At 31.9% G+C, this 22,773-nt stretch overlaps 1 long non-coding RNA gene across 3 annotated transcripts in view; it reads right to left on the reverse strand.

Annotated features, from left to right (window-relative positions):
* The window catches only part of LOC145284463 (uncharacterized), a 196,422-nt gene that overhangs the window by 79,980 nt on the left and 93,669 nt on the right, over window positions 1-22,773 (reverse strand). For 2 of the 3 annotated variants that reach the window (XR_013868838.1, XR_013868837.1), the window contains exon 3: window positions 13,924-17,743. This is a non-coding gene — a long non-coding RNA (uncharacterized LOC145284463). Of the gene's footprint in view, window positions 1-13,923; window positions 17,744-22,773 lie in introns of those variants that run through there. The other variant, XR_013868836.1, reaches the window with a different exon arrangement.

The raw sequence follows: 22,773 nt of genomic DNA on the forward strand, positions 1-22,773 counted from the left end.
CTATGAAGTTAAGAATGCGTGTGTGAGGACACTTTTCAACCTATATACTCAACGAATTTTTGATCGACAAACTTGAAGATTAGTTTTAAGGGATCCAAACACGTGGAAAATATTTAATCGATTTTCACCCGGAAAAAAAGTGCTGCGAAGGGATCCAAATTGAAGAATTGGTAAGTGAGGGTCATCGGATTTTGATCTATCTCTCAACTGTTACAGGATTGCTTATGTTAAGAATAAGTAGGTTTGAAAACACTTTTTAAATCGTGTCAAGCTGGCTTAATAGTTTTCGTACTTGACTCACTGTCAACTTGTTTAGCTTTCGATCTCAGATCAAGTATTTCTTTTACTTACAAAACGTGAACTGTTTAGAAAGACATACTACTCGAACGCACATGTTTCAGTGTCTGTCCGTTTTTTACTTCGATATTTTTAAAGCAATTTAACATTACATTTAACACCTACGATATTTTTGTTTATAATAAATAAGAATTCTACATTGATTGAATTATATTTATGTAAAATTTCTGACCGGTTTTCGCTGGGCAATGCCAGGCAATGCCAAGCGGCTGGCTTGCTAGTTATACACACACACACACACACACACACACACATACACACATATATATTTCTGTAGAAATATATTTTCTTATAATGAATACGAATCCGTATTTAAGAAGCTCAATGTAATTACAGAGCCACATGGAGAATAAATGACAAAAAATATACTCAAAAATCCATGATGTTGACCATCTTATAATTTATTCCTTTAATCCAGTTAATTTTTTTAAAATTCTTGACAGTATCTGTTTCGTAGCGCCAAATCGATCACTTAATTATTATATCAATCAGTGAATCTGTTATGCTCTTAACTCATCAGAAGAAATAGAAATAATCAATCTATCAAAAGAAAATGAAGTGTGATTTGACATGATTAAAATCCGAAAATTGGAAGAGAAGCTGCATATACCTTTAATATGTTTCCACTATGCCATTACATATATACTTATATAAAAGTATAACTACCATATATATATATATATATATATATATATATATATATATATATATATATGTATATATATATATATGTATATATATATATATGTGTGTGTCTCGGCAGTCGTGTGAAAAGCATATCTTATTTTTCTTTTATTAATATTATTGGAATTTTCCTCTTTTCTTTTCTTTGTACATATTTGTGAATTATTCCATGGATTTCGGCCTTTTTGGATTATTTTGAACCATCTTCCAATTACGTGATTTCCTTGAATTTTACTTGTGCAAATGGAAACTCAATTAACTTTCTTGGAGTTATATTTTTGGATTTTATCGTCATTGGATTATTTACCTTTCACCAGACTACCTTTTTCTTCGCCATATTCCCTTTGCTCCACTTTTTGTTATCAAGTAAGATCTTTGACTTACTTGTTGTTTCATCAAATACTTTTGTATGCAAAATCTGACCCCGAATTTTGCTAATTCCTACCTTCTAATGAGAAGGAAAGTATTTCTTCGAAACTCCGCGGATTAAGGACTGTCCACGTTTCCTTTTCAGATTAAATATGTTTTTAACTCTTTTTCAAAGTGTTTTTTAGCATGTTTTATTAACTGTTCGCTCCTATATATATATATATATATATATATATATATATATATATATATATATATATATATATATATATATCTTCCAAATACTAACAACCATTTCTGTAAGGTCTGACGAGGCTGTAGGATCGTAGACATGGTCCAACATCCGAAACATATGTAACCAAACAGATTAAACGGTAATAAAAAAATAAAATACATATTTGCTCTGCAATAGTATTGAACACTCTCTTCAGATTTTTACTAATTACCAGTTTTACTATATATATATATATATATATATATATATATATATATATAGTACACATATTTTATATATTTTGAATTGTAGTGTTACACTAGCTTTCCGATACAAGATAAAAAACATGTGCTACTAAACATTACTTTCAAATCTAGAGTTCTTTGTCTATCAATGTCTCAGGTTATATAATGAAACATTACACGAAGTACTGGTAGTTTCTTTTTAAACATATACCATTATTATTTACAATATTAAATATAGCTACTTATGCACCTGAAGAAGAACAGAGGTTTCATCGCTCGAAACGTTGTGCGAATAACTCGTGACATGAGAACATTCGTCCGATTAATCCGAATAATACAAATAACTATTCCTCATTTGATAAAAAGTAAAAATGTAATATATTTTCTACGAGAAAAAATTCCCTTAAACTGATCTGAAAGAGGTTCAATTCTCTCTCTCTCTCTCTCTCTCTCTCTCTCTCTATATATATATATATATATATATATATATATATATCTATATATATATATATATATATATATATATATATATATATATATATAGGGTGACCGAAATAAAAAAAAAACAAAGGACATTCAATTGTTTTTCTGAACATTTTACAGTCAACAGAGAAAAAAAAAGGCCAAGGACCGAAGTGCTTTGATGTGATGTTTTGAATATAATAAACTAGTTATGACCAAAGTTTTATTTCATTCGGACAAAACACTAAGAAACGGGGCCTAATTAGAGTTGGGCCCGTTTTTTACGTCACCCTATATATATATATAATAAATTATTAAAATATATATATGGCATAAGCCTCACGAATTTACACGAGAATGAAACGCAGAATATTCTGTGAAGCTTAATTGCAATTAAATTTCATAATTTACTACCTTGCTCTACCTATGTATTGAGCACTGTTGAAGTAAATACTGAAAATTTACGCATAAATTATCCCTTCGTATATTAATTTATGTAATTAAATGAAGTAGTCATATATATATATATATATGTGTATATATATATTTATATATATATATATATATTTATATATATATATATGTATATATATATATTTGAACAAATGATTAATAAAACATGTTAAAAAACATCTTGAAAAAGAGTTAAAAACATATTTAATTTTAAAAAGGAAGCACAAGATAAGTGGCTAGTCCTTAATCCGCGGAGTTTCGAAGAAATACTCTTCTTCTCATCGGATTTTGCATGTAAAAGTATTTAATGAAACCACAAGTAAGTCACATATCTTACTTGGTTAAAAAAAGGGTGAGGCAAGGGGAAATAAGAGGTAAAAGAAAAAATGATAAAAAGATTTCACATGAATGGATAGTCATGTGAAGGGTAAAAAATCCAAGAATGGTAAAATCCAAACATAGTCGAATTAAAAATTTCCAATCCAACAGGTAAGTTCCAAATGGTCCAAAATGATCCAAAAGGCAAAATTCCTTGGAAAAAATCACAAATGGAATAAGTTCAAAATCATTAAAAGAAAAGTTCAAATTTGCACAGAAAAAGCACTGGAGAGAATATTTAAAACACGTCTGCCAAGGCCGGAAGAATCAAGTAAGAATCTTGTAAATATTAACTCTTTAATATTTATAATATATTGTAAGTTTACCATTTTGATTACCTTGGTAAACTTATTGTAATTTATATATATATATATATATATATATATATATATATATATATATGTGTGTGTGTGTGTGTGTGTGCGTGTGTGTGTGTGTGTGTGTGTGTGGTTATTTGACACAATTCATATCAAGGTATTCATTATTGCATGATGACTCTATTTACGGTTGAACTCCGCCAAATACATTCATTTGTCGTTTAAATTACGATGTAAAATAGATGTAAACTGATAAGATCTAAAGACTCATAGAAACAAATATGCATGTTGGAAGATTTTGAAGATAGAATGCGATCAAATAATTCGATTTCAAACCGAGCGAGACAAACACGTTAATACGTAGATTTAAAGAACACTACTATTCTATGTCTCTGCACGAATAATGAACCTATGATAAATATGAAATTATATTTTTAGCTTACAAATAACCAGTGGCAAATATTAGCGAGGCAAACCAATCTAGGAGATAAAGAAAAAAACAGAAACACACTCTTTAACCCTTATCCCTGAGTGGCTTCTTGGCCTTGTTAATGTTGTGATGCCTATGTAAAAAAAAATAAAAAAATAATCTCTTTGAGAAAGAGACGGTATCTAAGAATAGTTTATAGATCTAATAGTTGCGTATATTGCATTTTCATACGTTTTAGTTAATGAGAGATGTAATTAAAACAGGACATTTGCATGTGTAACATTATGCACATGTTAACACATGGGCCTAACACGTTGTATGCAGTCTACGTCGCAAAGGAGGCCAAGATAAATAACTTGAACTTAATTTTCGTCTTGTAACAACGACATTTATTTTCGGGTACATTCCCGAATCACACGTTACGGTATCTTTCTCTCTGACCTCTGTCCCTTCGAACGTCGTTTCGAACATGCTCCCGAACACGCTCCTTTGTCTATTCCACAAGTTCTTTTTTATAATCATTGTTTATCCTTACGGTGACGTCATTTCGCATTTCGTATGCATTTGCATAGCGCTCTGTTGCACACGTATATTTTATGTTGCAAACGTGCATAAAATGTTTACGATTTTTTAAATTATATAATATATTATTATTATTATTATTATTATTGGCTTACAAAGAGCTTTCACACAGGTCATCAAATATCTCTCCTTGAAAATAACCTGTGGTGTTTCCTGGAAACTGAAGGACAACAAGTCTCCCCAGGTTTTCAGTACTCTCCACCTCTTTCGGTAAAATTTGCAAATGAATTTGCGTTATCGCAACAGCCACTTACAATTGATTTCTCCATAGCAGCAGCCATTGGTTTCCACTGGAATTTAAGTGGCAAGAAGCCTCACCAAGGTCCCAGTGGAGCTTTGGTCAATGCTCTCTCCTCGGTCTTTTCCATACTCCTTAACCCTTCTCGCTATTTGCTATCCCTCTTTTTTTTGGGGGGGGTGATGAGGCAATGGGACGGGGTGGGGGAGGGGATAGCGAACTATGCAGCTTTATTGTTCTTGGTTCCATGTTACGCTTCTTCATGTTTTGTCTCTGCAGTAGTTTGTCTGACCCGCTCATGTGACTCATGTGTATTAGTCTCCGCATTCAAGAGTTTTCCTTAAGCTGTTTGCATTATTGTGATTTGTTGTATTTTCCCAACCATTCCTATGATTCTAATTTCTGCCTTTCTTTTTTCAAAGATTTCGAAATTATTATTATTATTATTATTATTATTATTATTATTATTATTATTATTATTACGACTACTACTACGGAAGAAACGGTGAACTACTACTATTACCACTGCTAATAATAATAATAATAATAATAATAATAATAATAATAATAATAACAGCAACAAAATGATAAGCATTGTTATAATAATAGTTAATAAACAAACAGATACATTGACAAATACGTTAGTATAACATATAATGTAAAAAAAAACAAACATCCAAATTGAAACTAGGTCGAATCCGATTACAAAGCAAAGAAAAATCTTCGCTAAAACAACAAAGAAACAGGTACTCGCGCGCTCATTGGCTACAATAAATGGGTGTGTTTGACTAACAATCTGATTGGCTGAATAGCAAACCCAGTACCACGAGGATATATTATTAACGGATGAGCCACGCGCAAAACCAAAGGATATATTTTTAATCAACAGGTTATTACGTTGAACGTTTGATTGCTTGCGTATATTTTAATCAGAAAAGTAATGGAGCCTCAAAAACTGATTTGTATGATATTTACACAGAGATTATTAATCCAAAGGGAAGACCAAAAACTGGATCAATTCAACGAACATCTTTCAAACCAACTTATACTTGACATAAATAATCTATCATGTTTCCTGACTGCGCAGGCACAGTTGGGAAACTGTTGAAAACCGATAAAAATCCAAATACCCCCTACATAACAATTTTTCAATTTTGACCCTTAGCAGCCCTTTCCTCCAGATAAAAATGGATTAAAAAGTTTTCCACGTCCCTGAATACTAAATATACCAACTTTCAAGTCTGTAAATAAAGAATTCGTTGAGTATATAGGTTGGGAAGTGTCCTCACACACATTCTCATGTTTGTAGATATATAGATTGAAAGAAACCGCACAAAATGTACGTGTTATCGTTTGCCAGTGCGTCTATATTCGCAAGGTTACGTTTGAAGCAGAAAAACAAAATGTCACCAATTTCGACGAATACTTTAAGCTGTAACGGTTTCAAAGAGTTATGAATTAAACAAGAAACGAAAATTGAACTTTGATTCAAGTCTATACTTTTTGTTTAGGATCATTTAAAAGAAATACGAATAAAAATATCATTAACATGCTCCTGAAAAATAAAAACAGTCACAAATAATATATCGTCTACACAATTAAAAGACTTAATCAAAAATCTTTGGATTCAAATTTGCAAAAAAAAAAAAAAAAAAAAAAAAAGTACAAAATTTACTTTATCAATTAGATATACTGTTCTAGATTTTTAAGATGAGGATTGATAATATTTATTATTTATTATTTGGATTGTTATGATTATTATTCTCATCTGTAGTGTTTTTTCTTGCAACGTTTCGACCGATAAAACTGCCGACCTTCTTCAGGTGTATCTTGGCAATAGCTCTTATTGATGAATGATCGAAAGAATATTTCCGTTCTTTTCTAAAAAAATATCATAGTCATTAGAATAAGAAAGATATACAATGTTTATAAAACAAAATGATAATTCAGGTCTGTGCCGAGTTGATGTCATGTTTTGTTAGTTTTTTTAGATGTGAATTGATATCTATTATTTGATTTGTTCGTACTATTGAAACGTTGTGAGAAAAACACCTAAAATGGAAACAGTAGATATTACAGAAACGTTTCATAACACGCCGTACGAGCTTACGTTGCGCAAATTCACTCGCTGTGTTTCAGACGACCTCATAGCACCGTGATTTCCTTAATGAAATCATGACACATTTTTAAATTTTTAATCGTTAATTAATCACAAAATTAATCGATTATCGTCTTTTTGATTAAATCAGTAGTAAAGTCATGCTGATGCCACCACGATCGTTGCCGCTGTATTCCATACGTTAAAACTCTTTATTACTGTACTTGAAGATTTTTAAGGGAAGGACGTGACGAGATAATATCTCCGTGTGTCACGCAACGGTTTGAGAAAAGAACAAAAAAACAAATGATTATTTTGTGACTCTTGGCTCAATCATTCCAGAATCTTTATCCAGCGTGAGTAGATTGATGTGAGTAGCATCTTCCTTTCGATTTTTGTTAGACAAAAGCACATATCAACACCTCTGAGATAAAGACCTTACAATTTATTGATACTGGCTATTGCTGTATGGGCAAATGAAACATAGACTATCACGACAGAGGATGATAGGATCATAATAATAATAATAATAATAATAATAATAATAATAATAATGATGATGATGATCATCATCATCATAATCATCATCGCTCCAGTATATATCTCAATGATGGTGCAATTCTCTACCGATATAAAGCCAGGTACGTCCAAGAATAGAGTGATGTTGCCAAATCTGGGCGGGAGCTGCTAGAAAAACTTATCATGCCTTGACAGAGTTTAAAAAACCGATTACTACGATATTGTCCCATTGACTACTGAAGCTCATCAACCCTTATCATCAAGTGACCTCTGAGCCTTGATAAGTAGTCACCCCTATATAAAAAAAAAAATAATTGCTTCGTTGAAAGCTCCATGATCATGTTCACATCTCATAGAAATAAACACGTGTCAGAAACGTCCGTTTAAGTTTTTTTTTTAATATGGAGTCACATAAAGCATGCCAGGTGGTTGGTGAGACAATACGGTGGTTAAAGTTGGGTAGAATTCGATTATTAAGAACTCGTTTATAATGAACTTGGAACAACCGTGTTATATTAAGCTGAGAAGCAACCTCACGCTATTATATTCTACAAGCAGGTACTTCTATGAAAGAAAGCAAATGCACTTTATCCATTACTTTTGATGTCCTCGTAATCTTCATTACTAGCCGCGAACCCGTCGAAATTACAACAGCTGTGTCCTTTATTCATTGTATATTGCTGTCGTGCTTTAAATGAGTCTGTAATCTATTACGATTATATGATCGTCCGGTAGTTATGTAGACCCCCACAATATTATTCGACAATAATTGTTTAAACTAAAACATATTCATCCAACTAATCGATGGTTATCTTCCTCAGACGGCGGGAAGATGTGACGTAACAAGTTCTTGATGTGCCGTCCTCTTAAGTAATCCAATTTACCAAAAGGCCACGGCTAACGATTACTACGATATTGTCCCATTGACTGCTGTACACTCATTAACCCTTATCCTCGAGTAGCTTCCGGGCCTTGATAAGTGGTGGCTCCTTTATAAAAGAAAAAGAAATTCGTGAAATTGAGATCTGAAAAACAGCTCCCTACAGGAAGAGCACATTTGCTGACAAAAATGCCTGGATAGCTATTTGCATAGAGATGCCTCAAGCGATTGCAATAAACTAATCCCGTCACAAATTGTGATAAGGCAATGCTTGGGAGAGTTCGTGTCGTAGAACTAGATTGCAATAACTAACCCCCTCACAAAAGGTGCGGAAGCAATGCCTGAGATGGTTGCTATCCTATAACTAAATTTTAATAAACTAAACCCTTCACGAAAAGTGTGAGAGCAATGTCTGGGAGACTTGCCATTATAGAACTCGATTGCAATAATTAACCCTTTCACAAAGGGGTGTGACGGCAATGCCTAGGAGGAAGGTTGCCATACTAGAACTAGATTGTAATAAACTAACCCCTTCACAAAGGGCGAGTAAGAAATGTCGTGGAGGGTTGTAATTGTAGAACTCGATTGCAATAAACTACCCTGTTAATGAGAAGGCAATGCCTGGGAAGGGTGACCTCATAGAACTACGCAGGAGCATACCATAATCAACAGGAAACAAGTCACCTAAAAAATGACGTAAACGCTGATGTCTTTGGTTAATGTAGTTTCAGAATATATCTAGTTATAGAGGTCGATAGCAAAACTCCTTTCAGGAGAGTGTGACATATTTCTTTTCTGTAGATGTCCATCATTCACGCATACTCGCAGTATTCTTGTACAAAATCGAGACAGAACATGTACAAATGTGATTCTATTCCGATGGCCAAGAAATTGTTTGTAGTTCAAGTTTCATGTTCGACAAACCAGCGTTATCAAATAAAATTCTCAACATTAGCTTTTTTTATTGCATTCTCGCAAAGGACAAGGGTTGATAATAAAAAATTATTTGGGCTGATTATGATATACGAATAGATCGCTCTATTCATCTCACTAACCCCAAGCCTAAGCCTCGGGTGGTTTTAACGCTGATAAGTATTGACATTAATAATGGATCAATAAAACAGCAGAGACGTTATTCTCTCACAGTTTCTTTTTCATAGGGGAGACGCTGCTAGTCTTTTTTGACTTTATCGTGATTTTCATTGTAGATTTTCGAACGTGTTCGAATCTTTGCTTTATTACTGTAAAACTAAAAAAAATTAAAAAAAACAAATCATCCACAGAAAAAAATGCACCTCGCTTCAACCACTGTAAATATTTTTTTTCGGAGTAGCTAAAATAAAACAATATTTCTTTCCAAAAACAATCTGTCTGTGGAACACACATCCACGAGACTGCTTCTCAACTTACTACAACATGGTCAGGTGAAGTACAGCGCTAAATTCGATGCTTCTACTGATTAGTGTCATGTAAAAATTAGTATAAATTCCAAAAATTATGAAAAATGATACTGTAGATGTGCTCGATCTAGTTTTACCAAAATATTATAAATGTTCTATTTTGTCAATGAAGGATTTCAATAAAAGCAAGGGAAATAGATCAGTTTGTCGTGCAGAATTAGTCGCACAACTCTTTCACATTAAAACATACGTTAATATTCGCTAATTCGGTAAATTCTACCTAATAATTTTTCGTAATTTTTTGAATTTATACTGGTTTCGACTTTAAACGTAATTACGTAATCGTGTTTTTAACTGAAATGCATTTGTTTTAAATCCAGCTATTCTACCGAAGCACCCTAAATTATTGCTGCGTCGTCCTCTTATATAATATAATTGATGAAAGTCTGCTTTGTTTCAACGATCTTCCATTCTTGAGATTTTGTTTCAGCGTTCACAACAGATTCATTAACCCTCATCCTTTATACGGCATAATTCACGGCGACGCAGTTACCAGATAGATCACCAAAGTTAAGCAACGTTGTACCCGAGGTACCATTTGTGAATTCCAGGTGCTGGATGTGCTCTCCGCTTATCTCGGCATTGTGGACTTCTCCTAACCACTGGACTCAAGCAGTGCCAATTCAGAAGAAACGTGGCTGGGGTTTACTCAACTCTTGCCGAACAGCTACACGCACAGCTATCCTTGCAGGGGGTATCCATTGTCTCTCGAGGCTGAACCGAGGCATCTATCTTCTAGTGGTTTCTGGACCTTGATAAGCGTTGACTCATTAAAACAAAATATATAAATAAATAAATTTAAAAAAATCAAACGAACTTACAATCGGGGTCACCTACCAGTGCGATACGATATTATCACCTGTGTTTGCTTATGCATGGTTTCTATGTGTGCATATTCAGTTGCAACTTGTATATTTTTATTGGTGGTGGTGGTGGTGGTGGTGGTGACGAGGAATTGTTTTCTTTTTCACATGTTCTCTTTGTCTTTTTTTCCGTCTCAATTCAATTCTTTGTCTCTTTTGGTAAGTATTGAGGGTGGAGGTCCGATTTTGATTTTTTTGTCTTTTATTTTTGTGTTTTTTTGTGTGTCGATATCTTTTCTGATGTTTTGTTATCTAGCGTTATTTCCCGAGGTTCGTTTATCGAGATCATTTTATTTTTTTTTTATTTTCAGTGGCGTGATGGTAAGGATTGTCAAGGTTTATAAATAATCGTTACGTGTCAGACAACTGCCACTCCTCCCCTCATCGCCAATGCTTGATTTGTTTTCTAACGTTTGCAAAAAGGGTTTCAAATTCCGGGTTTCCCAAAATTATGCTTTTGTCTGCTCGCAAACAACGACGCCACCAACACTAGCACCAACAACAGATGCATGGGAAGAATCTTTGTATCTATCTCTCTACTCTCTACTATTATATAAAAGTCACTTTGTGTGCATGTAAGAGTTCCTTCTCTATAGGTTCCGAAACGGCTGAGCCTATCTTTTTTCAAACTTCATACAAAGCTAATTTCTATGGCAGTGTTCGCAGATCTGTTTTGTACAAAAATTCATCCAATAAATATCGAAAATCGAAAAAAACAAAAAAAAAACACGATCTTAAAAATAGCTTTCCTCTCTTCTCATAGATGAAAAAAGGATAATTTTTACAGGGGAATATTTTACTTCACACCGGCAAGGAAGTTAATGAATTTCCTTATGAAAAAATATTATTATACATTTGGAAATACAGTCTAATATTAAAGCATTCGACTACATATTGAATGATCCCCTATTTAAGCTCAGGGGTACCAAACCATTTTATTGACATTTTTTCTTATTAATAAATTCAATCTACTATAAAATAAGTGGGGACCATTTAAAATCGCCACAAATTATTTCTTCGTTTGCATAATTTAAAATAAAATATTAAAAAGAAATTACTTTTCCTACGCATTTATTGTCAAGTCCAAATATCAGTTGATGTGATACTGTAAACAAACATACGCGGAATTTAGTAAACGACATTATCATTATTAATTTTTAATATTTTCTTTTTTGTGAATTAGTTCACCGGGCAAATTATTCCTCGTAATATATAACAATCAATAGAGGATTGATTCTATAATAATACATACACAATCTGCATAAATAAAAATGTCATGTTTAAGTGTATTATACGATTAGGGTGCCAGCTAGTACGTTCATCATCGGGATAGCAAATTAATTGTAATAATATTTCTTGTATAAGAGTAGGTTGATTTGAACCATACTATATCTTTATATTTTTACTAGAGGATCACCGCTTATCCAGCCCCCAAACCAATCGCGGATAAAGGTTAATGAGTTTCAGGTTGCCGATTAGACAACACAGTGATATTCGATGGTGGTGGAACTTGGAAAGGGAATGAGTGGTCAAGAAGGAGGCTTAACAAGAACTTATTAAATTGGACTTGAAAACGGTCATGTTATAGTTAGCTCGCAAGCAGCCACGCGGTATTGTGTTCAACAGGCAAACAGTTTATGTAAGAAACTTTGTTCATCGAATTTTTTAAACAATGATATCACGCCTAATATGCACAAAAAGCAAAACGGACGTTTTACTTTATTTTATTTTATAGTAGCAGGACGCATGTTTAACAAAAATGAAATAAAAGAAACTGGAAAAACTGAGACATGTGCATGCGATTATTATGCTTTTCTGAACAGTTCACTTCTTCACGAGCTGAGATCGAAACCAAAACCTAAAGCGAGCGAGTGTAGTACGATAACCATTAGGCACAACTAAAGTAAAAAACTAATTCATTTATTGGTCCGATGTGAAATAGTAAAACCTTTTTGAACAGCGATGTGGGGGGGGGTTAATTGATCCTAACGTTAATAGAGAACTTAAAAAACAAGAAAAATATGAGTTTTCTTTAAACGATTCTTTGTAAACCAAAAGCGTTTGTTCACTGCTTATCAAGTTCTTACGTCACTACTTAGGACTTACTCGGAATTCTCCGTCACTATTACGAATACGGAAATCCTATGTATACCCATACACGTTATTTTATTAGTAAGAGGTTGATGTAGTTAGCCTGAAGCATTGCTAAATATGTATATATAAGGAATTAATAGAAGGCAATGCAATGTAACAGACAGACATAATCTGAAGCAAAAGTTCAAAGGAATTAAGCTGGAATAAGCTATACAGATTCAGCTTTGTTAATACAATATAATATGTATAATATACATGCATATTTTATTTTGTATCGTTTTATATATTATACTTGCATTTTGTTTATACTTGCGTCATCATGGCCAGGGAGAAGTTCCGTATTGTATGATATTTTGGAAAAAATTCTCTTCGTCAAATATGTGTTCGACTTAAGTTTAAACATGTATATATATTGTCCACCATGATGTTTTCTCATATGTTCAATAAATTTTATATAAGCTTCTTTTTGCAAAATATGATATCTAATAAACTTTTACATTTACCGCAACAATTTAATAAAATAAATGAATTCATTGTTATATTTTTTTCAATTTACGCATTTTATTGGCGTACTTATAGATAAAATCTTTAAGGAGTTGATTAGTTTTATGAAATTTAAATTCAATTAAAATTCGGATTTATTTTCGTAATCCTTTCTGTTGAGCTTATTTTCCATGATAGAAAATATAAATCTCAATTATTAAGAATATAAATCTAAAAACTTAATAACATGTTTCGTTCTTTTTCTTTGTACAAAATTTGGTAAGGCGTCCGTCCATCTTTACCTCGAATCCTGAAGAGGCAGAAGCTATCTCACTGCTACACACTTTCAATACACATCAACCTCATCCCGAACTCAAATAGAAAATTTCATATGCTTTCTTCTATTCCAACTTGACGTAAAATTTCCCGCATTTTCCATTATTTTTTACGATTTGACATACAGTATCATGACATCACGTATATAGTCGAAGAGTCTTTCCTTGGTTCTTGTTATAAACACTTAATAGTTTAGTTTCGTATTTGCTTTGGAAAGAAATAGAAATAAAATATTGTCAGAGAAATAATTATCCCAGTTCGTGTTCGAAGTGCAGTGAAACTTTGAATAAGTCTACATCATCAATACAAAACATACCTGTCTGCAGACTGTTTCCAGAATGTAAATGGATGCTGTAAATAATAGATTTACTTTTTTATTTGTTAATAAAAACAACAACAAGAACTATATATACGTAAGTTAAAAATATGTGATACCCGTGTAATCAATGAAGTAAAAAAGGTTTCCTCTGGAATATCAAGTTTATTAAGATTAAAGTGATTTTTATTAGTAATGGAAACAAAGAAAACTTCAAGAAAGCAACAATACATAGACGTTCACACACTTACACAGTTATTATGAACACAATAAACGCATACGAAACACACAAAGAAAGACGCACATAAACACACGCAACTCATAATAAAATATAAAAATCACGAAAAAGAATTAATATAAAGCAGGAGAAACATATTAAAACATATAATAATCGATGAAATGCAAGGTGCCTTCAATAAGTTTTTAGACTGTTTTTGTACAGGCATTTTAAATTGTCGTAGACGATTGAAAAGTCAGTGTGATATTGCTATACATCTTATGATATGGGAGAAATGGATGGCTCTCGTCTAGGGGAGGCTCCATGTTTTGATAAACCTCTGGGATTGATCTTTACTGCTGGCCTGAAATGGAACACGTACATCAAATCTGTTGCCAAGGTCGTTAAAACAATTGTAGGATCCTTCTAACGCTCCAGAAGATATCTCACTGCTGATGCAATTCTCTATCTATATAAAAGCCAAGTACGTTCAAGGATGGAGTACTGCTGCAATATCTGGGCAGGAGCTGCTAAAAATAGCCTATCCTGCCTTGACAGAGTACAAAATAGATTTCGTGGCTTAGTGGGGGATGCCCCTTTCTCTTCCCTGCAACCTCTCCCCCACAGAAGAGACGTCGCGAGCATGTTTTTGTTTTATCGTTATTTCTATGGCAAGTACTCATCTGAGCTCCAATCTCTGGTCCCCCCTCGCAAATCTTTTGTCAAAAAACACCCATCTAGCTGAAATCACTGTCAATAATTTTCCCCATTTTTTATCTGTGCCTAAATCAAAACGTAGATTCTATGTACAAAGCTTTTTTCTTAGAAGTGCACGCCTGTGAAACTCTCTTCCGTTTGCCTGTTTAACATAAACAAATTCCTGATAAACCGCCCCTTAAGTAAGACTCTTTATTAAATCATTATTACTAACGATTACTATATTATCCCATTGATTACTGTGCACGCTAGAACCCTTATCCCCGAGTGACTTCCGGGCCTTGATACGTGGTGACTTCCATGTAGAAAAAAAGACCATTTTTTTTTATAATTTCAGGTTAAAATTAACAGCTACAGTAGGAATTGTAATGCATCCTACTAAAACCTGATTATAACAGCTGCTGGTGAATTTCAAATGAACACATATCTAAAGGAATGGCAGACGCACTAGAGGATGATCTCCGATCTGTAGTGGAATGGGAACATAAATGGATGGTCACATTCAACACTGCCAAGACTAAACTCGTTTCCTTCAATAATTACAAGAAACCTTCTCTACCACCAATAGCAAAGGCCAATGACTCTTTATCTGAAAGTACATTCTTTAAACTACTCGGCCTAACGCTCTCAGGAAACATGAGTTGGAACAATTACATCGAGATTATCGCCAGGACCGCTGCGAAGAAGGTGGGTTCTCTCTACCGTGCTAGAAAGATACTAACGCCCGAAAGTATGCTATACCTCTATAAGGCCACCATTCGCCCATGTATGGAGCATTGCTGTCATATTTGGGCTGGTGCATCTACCACTAATCTCTCGCTCCTAGACAAGGTTCAAAAGAGAGTCGCCAATCTTATAAGTCCTGAACTGTCATCTAACATCAGCCTCTGTACCATCGACGCAATGCTGCATCCCTCTGCCTTTTCTACAAGTACTTTAACGGATGGCTCTCGTCTAGGGGAAGCTCCACGTTTTGATAAACCACTGGGATTGATCTTTACTCTGACGAGCTGCAAGCACTTGTGCCCCCTTGACGTAAATACCCCCGACAAACCCGACAAACAGCTAAATCCCACCCCTTCACAGTAGAGATCCCTAGATGTAAGAGAGCCTTCTACTCCAGTAGTTTCTTCCTCAGGACAGCTAGACTTTGGAATTCCCTGTCGCGTCCCTGCTTCTCCAACTGTACTTACATGCAGAAGTTCAAGTGCAACGTGAATCGACATCTTGCTGCCCAATTCCCTACACAGTACACCTGATGCCAATGTCCCTGATAGTAGCCCCCCTACAACAAAGTGGCAATGTGCCTTGTTTGGGGTGAATATGTCATAATAAAAAAAAGTTAATGTACTTGTTTACGTTTTCCCTACACGTTAGGCTCTCAGTTGGGATCATTTGTATTTTTCCCATTCAATCATTATTTCTACGTTTAATATAATTCATTCTGCAATATTAGAAACTTTTCGGCTGATTTTAGCTTTTATTAAACCTCTCGTCTCAGCTACGTTGTCTTATTTTTGCATTTACGTACTTTCGAATCTATGTTTTTTTTTTCTCGTTTTATCTTTTTAGTTTTACCTTCATGCCACTCAATAAATGTGTAAAACCAACATTACTCAGAACTTTGAGACTTAAAAGTGTGAAACAACCCCTGTGCGAAAAGGATTTAACAGTAATAATTATCATAATAGAATATAATCAAGCTTTATTTACGTGAAAGAGTAACCGGCAATTCCCGATTGCCTTGCTTGCTTCCTTTGCTGCTTGATAACTCAACTCAAAACACAAGGAAACAACTGCAGCTTAACGGATGTGAGTTGAAATAACAATTACAATACTAATACTATTTTTGCTAATGAATCAATAATATACTGGGAAATGGTATTGGAATATTATTTTAGTAACGATGAATTCTGGGTAACCCTTCGCAGAACCGCTGTAATTATCTAGTTCCGGAAATGTAATCCTTGTATAGAAACCGACCCGACGAGTTGATTGTCATTTTTCTCTGTGTGGTTTTCGGAGTTAACATGGTTTAAATTGAAGATTTACCAACACCAAGTCTGGAGGTCATCTTGAAGATTCTTCGTACGGAGAGTGAAGGACCCCGAACGACCTGTCCTCGCATGGATCGATCACAGCTAACTATTTTAATGTGTGAGCTATTTGGGTTACAAGATAGCTGTAATTTCGGATACACCTGGATTCGAACTCTAACAGTATAATTACATTTCATTGACTATTTTTTTATGCAAAACAGCTCCTCCAGTATGTTAAAATTCCGGTATAATTTTTACAAACCAGTTTCGTTATGCAGAAACAAACGGTTAATGTTATGTCAATTTCGTCTCTTTTCGTGCATATACTCTCTATAAAAATTAGAAACTATTTGCTTACATAAAAAACGCATGACAATATAACGCTGCAAGAAGAAAAAAAATCATAAAAACTCAACATCGTGTGTTTGTTCCGGCAGGCATCTTTGTTTCTGCATGACAAACGGATCATTAAAAATATACAGAAATTTAAACTTATAAACACCCGTTAGGATCTTCGTTGCGTTATAAAAGAAATAAGCTGACCTTCAATATTTGCGCGTGTTTTCACGAAGTATGCACGAATCCGGAAACAGTAGAGATATCTAATAGTTTTGAAGCCTAATGCTTGGTATTTAGCATTGCAATAGTAGTAGAATTAGTAGTACTTTGTTTGGCAATTTGCTATAAGATGACTTATAATATTAGAAGTTGCAGTAGTTGTAATAAGAGGAAAAGGAAGAGTTGGTGCTTTGATCACGGTATTTTACATCTGTTTTTCAAAGTGGTATTTATGTTTTTTTAAATACTGGTGTGCAAATAAACCTTACGTGACAAGTAAATTGACCTTGACTTTTGGAAGTCAGCAACGCAAGCAGGTGAGTCGTTGCTCATGTCGCTAGCTTTTATCGGTCGGCGGGGACAATGGTACGACTTGCGTGAGAAGATATTTAACTTTTAGATGTCCGGTGCAGCTGTGGAGCGACTTTCATCACCTGCAAAAGTGAAAACAAACGTAACCGATTTGGATTATTTTTTTAAATGTATTTTATTTGTTGATATGAAATAAATTAGTGACAAAAAAGTGTTTGTCCAGATAACCGGTATTTAAGACTAGATGAAAAGGATGACGTTCATCTTAAATATTAATAGTTTTTTTAAATATTAAAGTGATTTCCTTTTTTTTTCTTTAATTTTGCTACACATGCAACGAACACATATACAGCAGAGAAAATATGGAAAACGAATATAATTTGCATAGAAATAATTCAGTGAAAACAAACATCACATACACAATATATATATATATATATATATATATATATATATATATATATATATATATATATATATATTGTGCCAATCGCTTTATTGCAGATTAGTAAAATATCAATATTTCATATAAATATACGTCACAAAAAAATTGTACCAGCAAAAGGTTAGTTATTTCCCAAAATTTTATTAAAATTCATGCTGTATTCATGAAGTTATGGTATTTTATTTTTTATTAAGGAAATTATACTGTCCATCGATTTATTGCAGATCTCCTAAAATGCCAAAAAATCCGGCGATTAAAACTTATCGAAAAGCAAAGGATAGTTGCTGGACTCGCAGATAGATTGTCCATCAAAGATTTAGCCACGAAGCTGGAAAGGGATCCAAGAAACTTGACTTCATTCTTGAACAACCTAAACATCAAACCCAGAAATGATAAAAGGGCTAGGAGAAACCTTTTAGATCGTGATATTTGGAAAATTCGTGGGAAAGTCAACCGAAACACAAACATCATCAGTTCTTCCGTGTTGCAAAAGCTGGAATCGCTCCAAGATCCAGGCAGACCGGATAGAATGTGGTCATGAGAATACAAGAAGCATCTAACCTCTTCCAATGCCTCAATTGAGCAAACAACATAGAGATATAAACAGAATAATAGTATAATTAGATTCCAATATCGGAATATTTATTTTTCATGGAAAACAGATCCTCTAGCATGTTAAAATATCGATATAATTTTTACACATTCATTTTTTTTATGTGGAAACAAACGGTCAATATCGTCTCTTTTCGTGCATATACTCTTCAGAAAAATTAGAAATGCTTTGCTTAAGTAGAAGAAAATGCATGACAGTATAAAGTTGCAAGAAAAACACGTTCATCGAGAACTCAATAAGCCTCTCCAAAGACTCAGTCCTCTTTGTGCTCATCCAAGTGGATGTCTGGTAAGCACTATATCTCTCTTCGATCTTTTCATCGTCTTGACTCTCATTTATTTGGCGTGGCTCCTGTTTATAGTCACACAAAAAGGAAGGGTAGAAGGCAGGGCGCTTATTGTACAGTTTCAGTTTTTATGATTCAATGTGATGATACTTTGTGTTTTATATCCGTAGCAGTTTCTATATGTCCGACTTGTGTCTGTAGCTCATGTGTGTTAGTCTCTAGATTACAGGTTTTTACATAATATTTCAGCAGTTTTTATCATTGTCATCCGTCGTATCTTCTCAGCAACCCCCCACATTCCAATCTCTCCCATTCTTTTTTTTTGAAAGATTTTCTGACTTTTTGTTGCTTTTATTTATTTATGTTCTAATGTTTTTTTCAAGGAATGGCAAATTTTAATTAATATATGCTGGGCGAAAAATGTAGTAGTACAAGCAGTAAGGTCATTAACTCCATCTAAAGTCGTGTTTACCTGGAAAGATAGATGTGTTTAAATTAAAAAAAATATTAGGGTCTTTCTGCTAAGATTATATCAATTCTGCTGTTCTTGTCATTGTATCATTTGTGTATATTAATACATAATCTTTATTGAATAAATACTTTTATAAACATTTTATTATCAGGATATTATTATTACATAATTTATTTATATAAATTATGTAATAATATATATAATATATAATATATAATATAGTTTAAATAATTAACGTTTCTTTTATATATATTGATCTTTATATATAATCATTTATTTATTAATCCTATTTTTTTCTTAAATTTTTATATCTTTATTTAAATTTATTTAGATGTTATCCATTTAATACATCGTTAACACTATTAGTACATTTAGTATTAATCACTAATACTTCCATATATTATTATTGTTTTAGTCTATATAATTATTTTGTTTTGTTCTTAATTAGTTCATTCATTATATATGTACTCTTTTTATTGAATTTATTTTATTTTCAAAAATATGTTTATATGTTCAATTTCTAAATTTTATTTTATTTTTTATCTTAATATATATATATATATACATATATATATGTACATACATTATTAGCTTATATATTTTGCTAATATCTTATTCATTATTTATTATTTTTATATTGTTATTATTTTTAATGATATCTATAATTTATTTATTTATATAATCTCCAATAAGAAAAGGTGTACTTAATTAACATTCATATGTCTCTATTTTCAGATATGATCTTAAACGTGTTTCGTTAAGTAGCAGAAAGCAACTAAGCAACTTGTCAGAGACAAATTTACATTTCTAAAAAAATTATTAGAATGTTGATTATATGAAATCAAAACAATTTGATTAAAACAAAGGATAAAAGGAAATGGAGATGTGTAAAAACACTAAATTAACTGCAAAATACACTATTACCTCGCCATATTAAATTAATGATGGATATATACATACACATGTGTAATTTGAAGGAGTTAGCAGAGAAGTCAACAAAAAAGTAAAAAATACAAAAAGTAAAAAAAAGAAAAATGATGAAGTATAAAAAGAAAAAGTAAAAAAGAAAAAAGTAAAAAGAAAAAAGTAAAAAGAAAAAAGAAAAAGTAAAAAAGAAAAAAGTAAAAAGTAAAAAGAAAAAAGTAAAAAGAAAAAAGAAAAAAGAAAAAAGAGAAAGTAAAAAAGAAAACAGTAAAAAAGAACAAGTAAAAAGAAAAAAGTAAAATAGAAAAAGTAGAAAAGAAAAAAGTAAAAAAGAAAAAGTGAAAAAGTATAAAAAGAAAAAGTTAAAAAGAAAAAGTAAAAAAGAAAAAAGTAAAGAAGAAAAAGTAAAAAAGAAGAGTATAAAAGAAAAAAGTGAAAAAGAAAATTTAAAAGGAAAGAAGTAAAAAGAAAAAATTCAAAAGAAAAATGTAAAAGAGAAAAAGTAAAAAAGAAAGAAAAAGAACACAGAAACAAGTTAAAAGGAAAAATGTAAAAAAGAAAAAGCAAAAACGAAAAAATTAAAAAGGAAATAAGTAAAAAGAAAAAAGTACAAAAGAAAAAAGAAAAAAGGAAAAAAGAAAACAGAAAAAGTTAAAAAGAATAAAGAATAAATACAAAGAAAAAAAAGAAAAAGTAAAAAAGTAAAAAAGTAAAAAAAAATTATTTTTAAATTAAAAAAGTAAAAAAGAAAAAGTATACAAGAAAAATGTAGAAGGAAAAAAAGACAAAGGAAAAAAGAAAAAGTAAAAAATACAAAAATAAAAAATAAAGTAAAAAAAGTAAAAACGTAAAAAACTAAAAAGTAAAAAAGAAAAAGGAAAAAAGAAAAAGTCTAAAAGAAAAAATGAAAAAGAAAAACGGAAAAAGAAAAAAGTAAAAAAGAAAAAATATAAAAGAAAAATGTAAAAAGGAAAGAAGCAAAAAAGAAAAAGAAAAAAAGAAAAAATGAAAAAGAAAAACGGAAAAAGAAAAAAGTAAAAAAGAAAAAATATACGAGAAAAATGTAAAAGGAAAGAAGTAAACAAGAAAAAAGTAAAAAAGAAAAAGTAAAAAGAAAAAAGGAAAAGTAGAAAAAGTAGAAAAGAAAAAAGTAAAAAAGAAAAATGTAAAAGGAAGGAAGTAAAAAAGAAAAAAGGAAAAAAGAAAAAGTATAAAAGTAAAAGTAAGATAAAAAATAAAAAATAGGTAAAAAATAAAAAGTAAAAAATAAAAAAGGAAACAAGAAAAAATAAAAAATTAAAAAGCAAAAAAAAAGTATAAAAGAAAAATGTAAAAAGGAAAGAAGTAAAAAAGGAAAAATTAAAAACGAAAAAAGTAAAACAGAAAAAGGAAAAAAGAAAGAAAAAGAACAAAGAAAACAATTAAAAAGAAAAATGTAAACTAGAAAAAGCAAAAGAGAAAATTTAAAAAGGAAATAAGAAAACGAAAAAAGTAAAAAAGAAAAAAGGCAAAGGAAAAAAGAAAAAGTAAAAAAGTAAAAAAAATAAAAAAAATAAAAATGAAAAAATGGAAAAAAGGAAAAAAGCAAAAGGAAAAAAAAGTCAAACAGAAAAAATAGAAAAGAAAAAGTAAAAAAGAAAAAGTAAAAAAGTGCAAAAAGGAAAAAGTAAAACAGAAAAAAGTAAAAAAGAAGAAGGGAAAAGGAAAAAAGAAAAAGTAAAAAAGAAAAAGTATAAAAGAAAAAAGTAAAACAGAAAAAAGTAAAAAAGAAAAAAGTAAAAAGGAAAAGTATAAAAGAAAAAGAAAAAAAGAAAAATGGAAAAAACAAAAAGTAAAACAGACAAATGTAAAAAAAAGGGAAAAAGGAAAAAGTAAAAAATAAAAAAATAAAAACGAGAAAGTATAAAAGAAAAAAGTAAAAAGAAAAAATTATAAAAGAAAAAAGTGCCAAGAACTTTGCAGCTAATTCTACCCTATGCGACGAAGGCCATCAACTCCCCATATTTCCTCCTATAACACAAAACACGCTAGGTAACATACAAATATCTGTGCAAGAACCTTGATTTCAGTAAAGCTACTGGCCCTGACGGCATCCCAATTACAGAACTTGCTCCCATACTTACGAAACTGTTTAAACGTTGCCTTAAGGAGAAGTGCTTTCCAACACCCTGGAAAACCTCATCAGTATGCCCTGTATTTAAGAACTCAGGTGATAAGTCATCTCCTTCTCAGTACAGACCAATAAGTCTCCTGTGTGGCATGAGTAAGTTGCTGGAATCCATATAAAATAGAGAAATAGTCAACCACCTCAGCAGAAATAACTTTCTTAGTGATACGCAATATGGTTTCCACTCTGCAAGATCTACCGCAGATGTGCTAACGATTATATCTCATAGGATTAGTGAATCTCTT

Source organism: Euprymna scolopes, chromosome 9 (genome assembly GCF_053919585.1).
Source record: "Euprymna scolopes isolate OS-2025 chromosome 9, ASM5391958v1, whole genome shotgun sequence".
Taxonomy (NCBI): Eukaryota; Metazoa; Mollusca; class Cephalopoda; order Sepiida; family Sepiolidae; genus Euprymna; species Euprymna scolopes.